We start from the raw sequence: 14,646 nt of genomic DNA, 5'->3' as shown, positions 1-14,646 counted from the left end.
TGATCATTTATAACGATATAATATTATATGTAATATATATTATATAAAAATATAAATATTTATGTATTTATAATATGTATTTATATAATATATAAATAAATAGTTTGTAACTACAAAAATAAAAATATAATATAATATAATATAATATAATATAATATAATATAATATAATATAATATATCATATAATTATAGTAATATAAAATATATAAATATTTTATATGTATATTATATTAAATAATTTATATAAATAATTTATATATAAAATAATGTGAAATATAGAAATATAGCATATAAAAATATTAAATAAAAATATATAATATAGAAATATAAAATATTAATATATATAATATAAAAATATAAAATATAGTGTGGCTCTCTCTGAAGGGTAGACTTTTGCCATTTAAAGGATTGGGAATTGAGGTTCAGAGTCACATGTGAAGGAACACTAGAGCACCATCACTGCCCTCATGCTGGTGCCAGTCACCAGGCACTGCACTCTGAGGTTATTTTGGATATGTGATGCTCTCAAAACAGAGCACAGCCAGTCCTTGGGCAGGCACCATCACCAACTGGGTAAACAAAGCTGAAGACAATTTGCTTTTTTTGGGTATTTATACACCAGAAAATGGGAAGAGAACTCAGTGTGGCTGCCCTGCCCTGGGAAGGCACATCTGTGCTGTGCTGTCCCTGTGGATGCTCCTCCCTTGATGCACAATTTCCACATGGCATGCTAAGCCTCTGTTTTGCTTTGTGTTTTTGAGTGCAACAAGGAAGAGCCCAAAATTACTCACACAGGCAGAAATGTCACTATGGAAACAAGGAGACAGTTTAGCCTAGTTTGGCCAGTATTGACAGAGCTGCTCTAATAACCCAGAAGATGGTGTGACCCTGGCTGTCTGCAGAGAGCTCCTGAGGAGCACAAATCCTTAAATCTTCTCAAATATCTCTGTGTTGGGCCCTGCAGACATTATCCACTCTCTCCTATCCTATCTAAAGGGCTTTGGGAGTGCACAGATGGGATGGGAGCTGAGCAAACCCTGGGAAGTTTCCCTGTTTTCCCACCCCAGCCTTTCCAGAGGATCAGATGTGCCTCTCCATCAGTGAGTGTTTAGAAATCCCATCATGTTTACACACCCAGAGAGCAGCTCTGTGCAGCCCCAGCTGAGGATGGAGAGCATCCCACAGCACCTGTGAGCACAGAACACTCTCTGGTGGAGCCCCAGCAGAGACTCCTGCCACAGCAAACACATCTCGTGCCCACAGCACGACCAGTCCTGTCAACCCAAGTCAAAATAACACCAAAAAAACAAGTTGGATGAAATCCTGCTGCCTGTGAGCCCTGGAGAGAGCGCACACCCCTCCTCCCCATGATTTATTTGCCTCAGTCCACGCAGAGAGCTTTCAGGAAGCTGCTGCTGTAACCATTTCTCTCTGCAGATGTGTTCTCTGTGGGGCCTTACCCCGTAGCCACTTGTCTGAAAGATGAGCAGGAGGAATAGATGGAGATGAGACCCTTCCTGCAGATCAGCACCAGCTCTCCCTGCCAGCACAGACTCTCACACCTCCTGTGGTATGAAACTAATTTAAGTTGAAAATACAATTAGAAGCAGTAACTCTGCAATGCCAGTGTTTTAAATACCTTCCAGACAGCTCTGTACCCAGAGAGAAACTCACTGTAGCATCCAAGTGGATGGTCCCCAGAAAAGGCTGAGTGAGAATAAGCTCCTAAGGACCCCTTCAGGGAAATTTTGGATCTTTACTGCTGCCAAAGGTGGGGAACATGCTCAGGGCTCCCACTGATCCCAGAGACCCTCAGCTTGAGCCAGTTTCCCTGTGGCAAACAAATTAAAGAATCTGATTGGGATGGTTTTGCTGGTTTTATTGCTTTTTGGGGCAAGTTATTGGTGAAGAAGGAAAAGAAAAGGAAAAAACAGCTTTTAACCATCCTGGGCCCATCAAACCTTCTCTGTCCTACAACACCAGAAGTGCTTGGTGGCCCCAGAGCTCCTACAGGGAACCAGGACCAGACCTGATGCCTGGGAGGTGTTTCCAGCCATGCTGGGAGCTGCAGGGAGAACTTCAGGGGAGCTGAATCCATGAGCCACACTCAGATTTAGCTCAGCCTTTGAACACAGAACTCTCTGCAGCTCTGTCAGTCACCATCCAGCTCAGGTCAAAGTTAACTTGCAGGGATGATTTTTGTCACTCTCTCCATGGAAGCAGCTAAGCCAGTGCAGGGGTGGGAGCTGAATTTGGGGAGAGGAGTAAGAGGCACACCCAGATACCCTCCCACCTGAATTTCCTCAGAATGCATTAGAGGATGCTTTCAGTACAGCCAAGGAGCTCTGGCCAAAGGTTGGCACCATTTCAGAAAGGCATGATTTCCTCAAAGAAAAAATTGTCTTTTTAAATTTATTTTTTCTATTTTTATTATTTTATTATTTTATTATATTTTTATTATTTTATTTATTTTATTTTTTATTATTTTATTTTTATTATTTTATTTTTTTATTTTATTTTTTATTCCTAAAAAACAATTAGTTTTACAAGATAACGAACTGACCCATTTCAGCTTTTGCTTTTATTATTTTTTCTTTTATCTGCTATTTCCTCAGCTCTGTAACTGTGTCATCTTTAACACAATCACATTTCTTACAATAGTCAGCTTAAAAGAAAATTAATCCTAAAGAGTCAAATCTATCCTGGTTCTTTCTGGGCTCGTGTTTCTGATCTGATCAATTTTTTTCCACGCTGCTCAAATGCAGTGGAAACAAAACTTCCTGCAAACCACTGCCTCCTTCAGCCTGTGATTCCTCTTACATGATTCATTTAGTTCTGTATAGGAAATAAAATGAGGCCAGATGATAATTTTTTTTCCCACTGAGGCAAGTTTATATCGGGACTTCCTGGAGTCCAGCACTTCTTACTCTCCTTAATCTCACTGTGGCACTACTAAAAACACACAGGGAAGAGAGCTGGTGAAGAAGAGCTGTGAAAAATGCGAGGGATCTGCCAGGTTTCTCCAAGTTGGGAAACACAAGGGTTTTGTCTCAGGCTGCTCTAGTAAACAGAATGTAAAAAATTCAGAGTGAGAGATAGAATAATCTCCCATCCACAATATCATTTCTGTGGGAGGGAGACGTCTGCAGCGTTACTTACACTGAACATGTTCTCCTTTGCCTGCATTGTGCTTTCCAGTCTCGAGTCTCAGGAAGATTCCCCTTGGAGAACACTGAAATGAAAGGCTGAATCAAGAATGAATTAATTGTGCTCAGTAATTGTAATGCTCACATTACCTGGTCCTTCGGAGCAGTGGGAAGAGCAGCTGCTGCTCTGCCCTGGCAGGTTCTGCTCCCTGCAGCCAGGGAAGAGCTGAATGTTGGATTTTAATGCTTATTTCAGTCCCCAGCAGCTCAAGGAGGACGTGAAACGTTTGCTGATGCCAAAGTGGTCTCTGCCCTGGGATGAGCCTGGGCAAAATTCAAGGTCCTGCTGAGCTTTGCCAAGGTCTTGTCGACTGAAGAGGCACTGCAAGTTCAGCCAGGAGGGCTCTGGTGAAGGAGCACCACATACAAACTGGTATTTCAGCACTGACATGTCAGCTTTCAGCCCCTTTCAGCTCTCCAAATCCTTTTCAGACTGCAGGCAGGTTGACCAGGGTTTCCACGAGTGACCTGATCAACCTTTCCAGCCATGCCAGCCTGCCACAGCAGTGAAAGATGCTGGCTTTAAGACCCAAATACGTGAAAATAAGATTAGTCCCAAAAGGCACCTGTCAGTATTATTGCCCACTGAACCCACCTACTTTTAATTTTGGAAGTGTTTTCTGCTGTGCTGCTCTGAGTTTATCAGATCTTTCATTCAGCACAGGCTGTCTTTGACTTGTCCAGAGGTTACTGAGCACTCAGCACGTGCAGCAGGGCAGAAAGGGGAGAGAAAAGACATCTGGAACTTGAATATTCCCTGCAAAGAGGTGCTGTTTCTCACCCAAAAGAGCACAAATCAAGTGCTCTTTGAATTTCCAAGGCTCACCTCCTCTTCCAAAGTGGCACAGAAAAGTCCCCAACCCCTCAGCAGAGTCTAATGTCCATTGACTTTACAGCACACTGGAGAACAATCCATCATGAACAGAGATTATCAGGGATCAGCCTGAGTGAACATTTTGGCTCTGGATGCAGCAGTGCCAAGGCAGAAGACAAGCAGACACACACAGAGCTCAACTTTTTTCATAAGAGCACACTTTAAATGGATGTCATCCCTATATATTTTTAGCTTTTAATGTGAAGTTTCACTACTTTAAAATTAACTTCACTTCTGACATATAATGATGTGATTGTTCATCACATCTTTGATTCTGCATTAGCTGTTGGAATCCAAGACTCTTTTTCCCACTTTTTTGAGAGCGCCTTAATAACAAAGTTCAGTTAAACCAAAAAAAAAAAAAAAAAAAGGAAGTTTGCCTTCATATGCATTTTCCATGCATGTGTAAAACTCACAGAGCTGCCTCCTGATCTGAAAGCCCTCCATGAGCTTTTGCACTCTGCAATACGTCGCTGTCATTTCGTATCTCACAGCAGGTGCTATTAAAGGACATAAAATATGTCAACGTAACCCTGGAGGAAATGGGAGAGGAGCGTGGTGGTTGCAGAGCTTTGTGTGCAGCAGGAGAGTGACAAGTGGTGGGTGTTTGGTTCTGGCACGTTCCCCTGGCAGGCTCCTTGCCTCGAGGGGTGCAGAGTTACTCTTTATACACGAATTGCAAATTTAGACCCTCCCTTCTTTTTGGGGGGGAGAGTTTTTATCGAGGGAAAAGGCAGGGCGCTACTTCTTGTTTAGCAAACAGATCTCCTGATGTTCCCAAAGGGGGAGGGAAAGGAAATCCCTAATGATGCAGGAGTCATCAGTCACTGTCACACGGCATCAGCTGGGCTCTAAAGGCATTATTATCACATCAGCATCATCCCTGGGCTCCGGGAGAGGGTGGGGACAAAGTCACAGAATCCCAGAATGGTTTGGGTTGGAAGGGACCTTAAATCCCAGCTCATTCCAGCCCCTCTGCCATGGGCAGGCTCCCCTTCCACTAGACCAGGTGGAAGGTCTTGGAAAGTCACACCGATGGTTTTTACTGCAAAACTTTTTCCCAAGTAGTAAACTTGGAACAGCAAGAAGCAGGGAAAATTCTGAATTTAGATCCCATGTCTGGATTTCAGTGGAGCTGATATATCCCTGAGGCTCTGGGCTTGGCAGAGCAGAGGGTGCTGGTATTACCTGCATTTCCTGAGTGCAGGATCTCTCCTCTGCAGTTGCATTTCAGACATTTGATGAGATAAAAAAATTCCCAGTGGCTCTCTACACATTTATGTGTGTCTATACAGATAAATATATAAAAAAAATATGTATTTATATGTGCATATTCATCCCTACTATAAATCTAGAGCACAATGTCCCTCTAGCCCAAATTTAGATATAGGGCAAAAACCTGGTTTTGATGGAATGGTTTGAGTTGGAAGAGACCTGAAAGATCATTTACTCTACTTCCAAACCCCCTGCCATGGGCAGGAACACCTTCCACTAGACCAGGCTGCTCAGAACTCCATCCCACCTGGCCTTGAAGACTTCTAGGGATGGGGAAGTGTTCAAGTGTTCATTTCATCCTGGCAGCATCCAACAGCGCAGGCTTTGTGCCTTTAGGAATTTTCTGCTACAGCTGGGCTCTTGCTTGTACAGCACATGGAATGCAAGCTACAACCTAAAATATTCAGAGGAATTAAAAGCATAAAGGCTGTGGAGTTGTAAAGCGAAGGGAGGAAAACATTGGTTCACTGGTAAAAAGAAAGAAGGATTTCTTCCCTATTTCATTCTTATTGCATCGTGGATAATGTCACAGAAGGCAAAATGCAAATAGCACCAGGAAGAACAGAAACTTCCCCTAAATCAGGCTTCCTCACCCTTTAAGGGCAGAGCAGCTCCCTAAATGAAGCCTGCCATGATTTTGGGATAAGAACAAGAAAGTGCAAAGGATGGCAAGAGATGTCAGTGTCAGTGAGGCGTGGGGGGCTCTGGAGCTTGGGAGAGGATGTGTGCTCTCAAGCCAAAAGGTTGTCAGGAGCCAGGGATGGGGCTCAGAGTGGCTGGAGACTGCTCAGAGGTGCCAGGAGAGCACTTTCCTGCCTGCTGTCAGTCCTGCCTCCATCACCTGGCTGCTCCTTTTCCTTTGTTTCCTGTGCAACTTCAGTTTTGTCCTTTTCTTTGGTATCCTCTTTAGATTCCTCTTTCCCATCCTTCTCCTCCTCATCTTTCTTTTCCTCTTTTTCTTGACTTGCCTGATTTTTTCCTCTTCTACCTTTTCTTCTTGAGAAGGACGAGCAATCTGCTGGTTCTTCCTCTGTGTTTGCCGTAATTCCTTTGCACAAGGGCTTTATAATTTTCATTTTTCTTGGTCAAATAATAATATAATACACGGTTGGGAACATTCTTTCGTTCCAAGTAGCAAGCAATTAGACCAAAGTTCTTGGGATGTTGGACAAACTTTTCCTTAAAAATCTCCTTCTCATGGATATTCATGAACTTTATAAACTTCCATGGGATCCTCCATCAGCCCGTTCTTGTTGAGAAGATTCACCCTTCTGTGCTCTGCATCAAATATCATGGGAGGGATGACAGTTTGAAGTAATACAGAGTAGGCTCTGGAGGAGATAAATTACATTCTTAGCTGCTTCTGACTCGCCCTGCCTGGAGATTGCTCTTTTCCAAGGACAGGGATGGGGAGGTTTCACCCTAAAGATGTTGGGACCACAGAGGGTCTGTGGGTTGTGGGTGGCAAAACCCACCCAGCCTCAGTGTCACAGCAATATAAATGTGTACACACACACACACTGAGTTGTATCTGTGCACTTGGGCCTGGTAAAATGCAAAAAGTACACTTTACAGAGCCATGTATTCGTGTTGTCTTACATTCTCATAGAGGACAACAATAAAAACAGGGAAGGAAGCAGTGGCTTTTTGCTCCAAGCAAAATAACTGCAGCTTTTGACATATATTTAGCTGGGAAAAGACAGAATTATATTTAAAAAAAAAAATAAGAAGAACTGAAAAGGAAACATTTTTTCAAGTTAATTAAACAACCACAGCAGCCCAACTTTTGGTAGACTCCTTTGAAATGCAGAGTTATCACTCTTGCCTTAAAGCTGACTGTAAAGCACATCCTTTATCTTTACTCTCCCAGCCACCTGCTCTCTGTAGACGAGTCCAGCTGCAGTCCAGGGAATTTCAATGAAACCCTGCAAGTGGAGCAAGGCAGAAGAAAGAGGATGACTCCTTATCACATGTCCAAGGGTGTCCTGGCACAACACAAGGAGTCAGTCACGAGGTACCCTGGCTGCTGTGTCCTCTGAAAGCCCCAAATATCTCCAGTGAAGGTGGCCCTCAAATAAAAGTTGTGGGTCCAGAGCCACAACAGGGAAAAAAAATGGCATTTACACTGTCATTTACCAAAGTGAGCTGTTCCCTGCAGTCTGCTTCATCTGAGGCTTTCCAGATGCTCCTGCTGTGCATTAATCACCAGCAGAAGGCCTGAGGATGCTGCAGGAGCTGCTGAGGCAGGCAGGGAGGAAGGGCCGGGGCAGACAGCTGGAAGGTTTTTTTAATGTGCCCGTGGTTTCAGGTCACTGAATTACAGGATGGTTTGGGTTGGAGGGAAGCTTGAAGATCATCTACTTTCACCCCATGGGCAGGGACACCTTCCACTATCCCAGATTGTCCTTGGACAGTTCCAGGGCTGGGGCAGCCACAGCTTCTCTGGGAGCCCACCTGTGTGTTCACCCTCACAGGTGAAAATCCCTTCCCAATATCCAATCTAAACCTGCTGCATGGTCTGTTTGCAGCAGTTTGCCTCAGAGAGCACTGGGGGACACTGAGATGAGGGTTTTGGTGGGTGCCCAGCATGTCTGCATGGGCAGAGCAGCGTTTGAGGGGATTTTGGGGTCCCAAGGGGAGCAGGGTCGCGCAGGCCAGGAGCTCCCTCCTCCTCCTCCTCCTCACTGAAAAACCAGAGATCTTCATAAACAAAGAGATTTCTTTCCTTTACTCACAACTTGCAACAGCATTGCCAGCCAGGGCAGGGGGCTGGAAAAACATTTGGGAGCTGGAGGAGGTCCAAGGAAAGGCTGGCAAGGTCAGGTGTGGGTGCTTTGGCAGGGCTGGGGCTCAGGACAGGGCTCAGGGCACTCTTGTAAACTTGCCTTTTATCCAGGTGAATTAAAAAAACCCTAAAACTGCAGCTTGGCAAGACAAAACCTGCATCATCCAACCCCATCGAGCTCCATGGACGGAGGCCAGAGGCTTTTTCTGGCTGAGTGGATGCACATTCCAGGCCCATCAAATGTTTTGGGGGGAATATGGGCTTGAAAGTGGTTTTTATGCATGCTGGCAACAGGGTTTTTTTTAATAGGGTCACTACCCAGAATGGCTGGGATGGTATTTATATTGTAATGTATATTCTGGAGGTATAATTTGCTGGAATTGTCACATTTATGGGAAAATCAATAACGTTTTGAAAATTCTTTAATGTTTTATGTCACATGTACTGCTTAAGTAAAATAATGGGCTTCATCCTCATTTACCAAGAATGATACCTTCATACTGAAAACCAATGTTTTAAAAAATTCATTTCCACATCAGATTTGAAGATGGGTATTTAATATATAGATATTAGGGGGTTTTGATTAATATCTTAGTTCCTCTGTTCATAGAGCAGTGTTATTAATAACGACAAGCAAAATGGAGGCATTTTTCATCCAGGTTTTTAATGGAAAATTTTATTTGAAAGTTTATCTTGGAACAACAGGCATTTCATACAAGAAAAAAAAAAAAAAAAAAAAAAAAGACTGGTTAGTTTGCAGCCAGTTATCCTACCAAAAATCTCTTGCTCAGAAAGGTTTTGCTGAGCTAAGGGCTATTTCCTTCATCATTTCTCCAGGGAGGCAAGGGCATCTCAGCAAATTCTGCTGAATAGAGCGTTGACAAGAGATGCAAATTGACATTGCAGCCCAGAAAACGTCTACAAGCAGCTGTCACAGCATGTTCTTATTATCAAATCTCACATTTTATTGTCACCAAAAAGGAGGTGAAATCTTTATGGCCCTCCCTGACAACATTTCTGCATCAAAGGGGAGGCTCCCATTCCCAGGCCTAACGAGCCCTGAAACCTGACGATGGCCCCAGGCAGAACATGGCCCAAGCTGGATTTCAACAACACGGAATTTTGATAGAAATTTCGCTTTTTCAGGTGGGAAGGAGGGAGCATTTCTGTGAGAAGCGTCTTTGCAAAGCTGGATGTGCTGGGCTACGTGCTGCTCTGCTGGTCAGAGGTGCATCAGGCACACAGCTGAGCACATGGCTCTTTAATTGACTGCATAAATAACAATAAAGGAGGATCTGAGAATGCAAACAGCCCAGCTGTGATCTGTGTCTCTCACAGAGCCCATCCCCAACCATCCACCGCTCCCAGGATGCCTCTTTTGAAGGTGGCAGAGTCCAAAACCCTCTCTTGCCAAAAAAAGTTTGAAACTGGCAGGAAGCTCTCTCAAATCCCTTCTCCACAGCTGAATTCCCATATCCTCCCTGCAAGTGCCTCATGTGCTGTGAACATTTTATTGGCTCATTCCCTGGAGCAACCTACACACGGCGCCCGCCCATCCCTGCTGCCTCCTGTGCCCTGGGAAATGAGCCTGGAAACTCAGGAAAACCCATGAAGCTCTCAGTCAAGCAGTGTCCCATCCAGTTCAGCAGAGGAAGGTGAACTTCCATGTGAGCAGAATGGGAAAATAACAGAAAATTGCAAGGAAATCCTATTTTTTATTTTTTTATTTTTCCTTAAAATACATTTCCAGGTGATGATGGTTTCTTAAAATGTTTCTCTCTCAGATTTTCTCTTGCTGGACCTTGCTGGATGCTGGACATGCTGCTTGTTTCTTCACAGGGCTGATGCAAGCTCAAATCTCCCCAGGCCATCCTTCCCCTCCCTGGGGATGGAAGCAGGCTGGGCAACAGAATTCAGTAAAATGAGGATTTTCAGTCACACCGAGGTGATTGCAGCCAGAAAGACCAGAGCAGATATTTAATCAGGGCAATGTGCTTTTAATTTGCTGCTTTTTTTTTTTTTTTCTCCCCTCTTTGTAACAGGCCCACTGAACAGCTTGGGAAGAGGAATAATTAATACATGAGGTCTGAGAGCAGCCTGGGTAGCAACTGCAGAAATTTCATTGAAAGCCAGGTTTAATTGTGCCTGCCAGCTCCCTTCCAGCAAACTGCTGCCACACCAAGTGCCTTGGTGGAAAAAGGGGACCATTTGCTGAGCAGCTTTGATGTTCTGGGCTCAGCTCAGGCTGCCCTGGAGGGCATTTCATAGAATCACAGGATGGGTTTGGGTTGGGAGGAACCTTAAAGATCATCTCATTCTGCTCTCTGCCATGGCAGGGACACCTCCCACCAGCCCAGGCTGCTCCCAGCCCCGTCCAGCCTGGCCTGGGACTCTTCCAGGGATCCAGGGGCAGCCACAGCTTCTCTGGGAAACCTCTGCCAGTGCCTCCATACCCTCCCAGGGGGGAATTTCTTGCTGATTTTTTATTTAATTGATAGATTTTCCTCTGCTGGGGAGCCACAGAGAGTTCCAGCTTCTCAGCCTCGGTGTCTGAGACAAAAACTGGGATGAGATGCTGGGGGAGCATCCATGTGGCCTGAACCCAGAGCAGCACAGAGCTTGAAAGCACAAAGAAAATAATGACCCAAGGTCTTGCCACAGGCTTAGAGGAAAAAGCTGATGTTGATCTCTTCAGTCTTATCAAAAACTAAGTGTGATCATTTTCCTGTAGGGCAGTGGGGATTTTTCTTGATGGAAATCTAGAGGGTTCTGAACTACTTCAAAAAACACAAAATTTCCCTTCTCCCTTTTTGCAAGCCAAAGTTGCTGGATGTGCTAAAATGAGATTCACCAACATCAGCCCTCTGATCTGTATTTTATGAAGAACAAACTCACCTTCAAAAGGCTCCTGGCTCTAGGCAAACCTGTAGGAAGCAAACAGGTGAGAATTTTTTTGCCTTCTGACATTTCTGCCATCCCTGACATGATATTTTATTAAAATATCACCTGTCATAACTGCAGACTGACCTCCACCTGCCCCAAAAATCCCTTTACAGACTGAGAGCTGGAAGTCAGAGCTCTCAGGAAGGGATCTCCCATTGCCCTGCTCACTCTGCATTTGCCCTGCAAATTCTGTGAGTCTCTGGAGCATTTAAATCATGAAAGAGAAGAGGGAGGCCAGGAGCTCGTTGTGCTGCACAGAGAATATTGTTTTTCTTTGCACCATTTTCTTCAGATGCCAGGGAAGACAGTTTTGCTCCCCCGTCAATCCTTGGGTTTCATAAACTCTCTGCAGTTCTGCTGGAACAGAAATCAGCTCTCAGAAGAGGTTTTAAGAGTAAATGGTCCCAAATTTCCTGGCAGGAGCCTGTTGCCAGTAACAGAGCAGCTTTTAAGGCCACAGTGCAGGGTTGCAGCTGCAGCTCAGGATGGAGCAGTGGCTGTGTGTGAGCGAATGCAGCAGCAGCTCCCTGGCTGTGTGAGCACTGGCTGGAGCCTCTGCAGGAGCTGCACTCCCCTCTGATCCCAGAGGAAAAGCAGAAGCTCCCCTCCAAGACTTTAATTAACGCCTGGATAATGAGAAATCTCAGTGTGGAGACATTCCAGCAGCACAGGGCAGAGTTAAAGCTCATCCCCCAGTGCTGGATCCTCCCAGCTGCACAAGCCCCACCACTGCCTGCTCCTAAAACATCCCAGGAATTGGCACTTTGGAATTCCCAGTCCAGGCATCCCCAGCGGCCCTGCTGGCACCGTGCTGGTGCTTGGCCCAGCCTCCAAAACTCAAACTGGGAGGGGAAGACCAGGACAGAGAGCACCAACTGTGCTGGCAACCTGGAGGCAGATGCATCATCCAGGGAGGAAATCACATTCAGTGGTTAGTCTGGGGACACGGTTCCAAATTTCTCTGTGCTGCCTGAGCTCAGTAACTGACTGTGACAAATGTTCCTGGGTGGCATCAGCGTTTTCCAACATCCTCGAGCCACTTTGTGAAGCATTCTCTGCTTCAGATGGGCATCCAAACCCAGAGCAAGGCTGGCTATTTGAGGATTCTTGTCTGGAGAACTGGGAAATTATAACAGCAAAGGAAATTACAGCAGAGACAGGAAAAAAAAAAAGCATTTTTTTGAGGAAAACATTGTCACCTGCGAAACCCAAGTGGGACTTTCCCTCCCCCCCTGCAGTGTTCAGCCCCCTGCTCTAGCAGTAATGTGATTTTGTGTTCAAACAGACCTTTTTAAGGGAGGAAACAGCTACTTTCCACCTTCAGGAGAAAGAGGAGGTCAGTTGTCCAGGGTCACACGGTGAGGGACAGCAGCAGATGAAGGGCATGGGCTGCCAGGTGCCCTGCCAGACTCTCCTCTCTCCCAGCCAAATTTCTGGTGACTCAGAAATATTTTTTCCATTTCCTTCTGAACCTCCAGCAGTTGTGAGCTGTGGGGCTAAGGGCAGAGTGATCCCCAGACCCAGAGTCTAATCAGGTTGTTCAGTTCCTAAATTCTGGGGTAGATTAGAAAGTCATTTTTGTTGTCATATTTAGGTTCATTAGTAGCCTGTCAGATAAATTATCTCTGATCTTGCTGATGACACTTGGTTGGGCTCCAGCTCCAAGCAAACCACAACACTGCTGGTGGCAGACTGTGTTATTCCCAGCCAGTTGTCAGCAGGAGAAGAAAAACCATTACAAATTTTGTCACTTTCATTTGGTCCAGATTGGACAAACTACGATGGAAACTTGAATGTCTCGTGAAAACAGAGCCACTGACTGTAAGTGGAATTTGCTGGCTTTTCCTCTCTGTGCTCTTCAGAGCCATCTCTGAGTGGTTTGTGAGCAGCAGGGGTTGGAGTTGGAAGGGATGTCTGCTGGCAAACACCGCCACCCTTCACCTGGGTGTGGGGGCTCCTGTGAGAGACTGGATTTCAACTAAAATAAAAGAGATTTAGATTAGATGTGGGGAGGGAATTGTTCCCTGTGAGGGTGGGGAGGCCCTGGGACAGCTGTGGCAGGAGCTGTGGGTTTCCCTGGATCCCTGGAAGTGTCCAAGGCCAGGCTGGACAGGGTTTGGAGCAATCTGGGCTGGTGGAAGCTGTCCCTGCCCATGGCAGGGCATGGAACGAGGTGAACTTTAGACTTCCTGCCAACCCAAAGCATTCAGTGATTCTGTAATTTAACCATCAATGTGTGGTTGCAGGGAGACAAAATGAGAGACAGAAACGATCAGCCCCAAAGAGCCTTTTAATTTATTTGTGACCAATGAGTGACTTGTTACAACCCTCTCCCATTTTAAAGAGCATTTTGGCAGGTTTCCACCCCCTAATACCATATAGATAATTCTCTCACAATGTACCATAGATAATGCAATTAGCCTAGAGTTTCCATAGACATGTTTTATATTATCTACTTAAAATAATCCTGTTTCCTTGCTGTAATCTAATCTAGCTGTGACCTGGTGTGCCCTAAACAAGATGTATGGCTGAAGACAAGATAGAAATACTAAACAAGGGGAGGACAGGTGCTGTACCCTTGTTTTTCAGTCGAGACACTGTGGATTCAGAACAGATTCAATCTACATCTGCCTTGGCTGGTACATTTGTGTGTCAGTGAATACTTTAAAGGCACTGCTGATCACAGAATCCCAGAAGAATTAAGGTTGGAGCAGCTCTCTGTGATGGTTGAGCTGACGCTGCCAGCCCAGTGTTAAACCACGTTCCCCAGCACCACATCCACACGTTGCTTGAACACTTCCAGGGACTGTGACTCAACCATGTCCCTGAGCATCCTGTTCCAATGCCTGACCACTCTCTCAGGTGAAGACATTTTTCTTCTCCAAGCTCAGAAAGATCAAAGCACTGCTGGAAGAGTGTGACTGAGCCTTTGCTCAGCACAGCAGCTTTGGGAAGAGGGCAGTGGAATCCGGGGATCTGAAGGGTTATTCCTGCCTCAGAGGCACGCAGGACCTGCCAAAATCTGTGAGAAAAGGTGGTGAACCAATGCTCATGGCCTCAGCCATCACTTCTGCCTCCCCCTGGCATCCAGCTGATCCTGCTGGTGCCCAGGGCAGGCAGAGGGGTGAGCACTCCCAGGAGCATCCTGCCAGAACACAGCTTTCCCTTCAGCTCAGCTGAACGATAAACACGGCTCCACCACCCCCAAAGCACAGGAAGGGCCCAAAGCAGAGCAAAATATTAACAGTTATTAATGTTGGAATAAGGTTTGATGATGTGGTTAGCAGGTTAAATAAGGATTGATGTGGCTTAGCTGGATGTGTTTGCTGTGGGAAACCCACATTCCCCACATTTCACGTGCTGGAAATCTGAGTTATTGTGTGAAATGTCCTGTGCCATACCCAGGAGTTCCCAAGAGATGTGAAAGATTCCCCCATCTGCACCACAAAATGGGTTTGAGGGGTTTTGTTCCTATCTCATCCTCTTCTGATCTGTGTCCTGCAAAATCAATTTATATTTGGCTGAAAACTTGGATGGGTCTTGAGAATCTGTCAAAACTTCC

The sequence above is a fragment of the Cyanistes caeruleus genome, chromosome 14 (assembly GCF_971803275.1).
Source record: "Cyanistes caeruleus chromosome 14, bCyaCae1.hap1.1, whole genome shotgun sequence".
Classification (NCBI taxonomy): Eukaryota; Metazoa; Chordata; class Aves; order Passeriformes; family Paridae; genus Cyanistes; species Cyanistes caeruleus.
Note: the sequence above shows the minus strand (reverse complement) of the source record.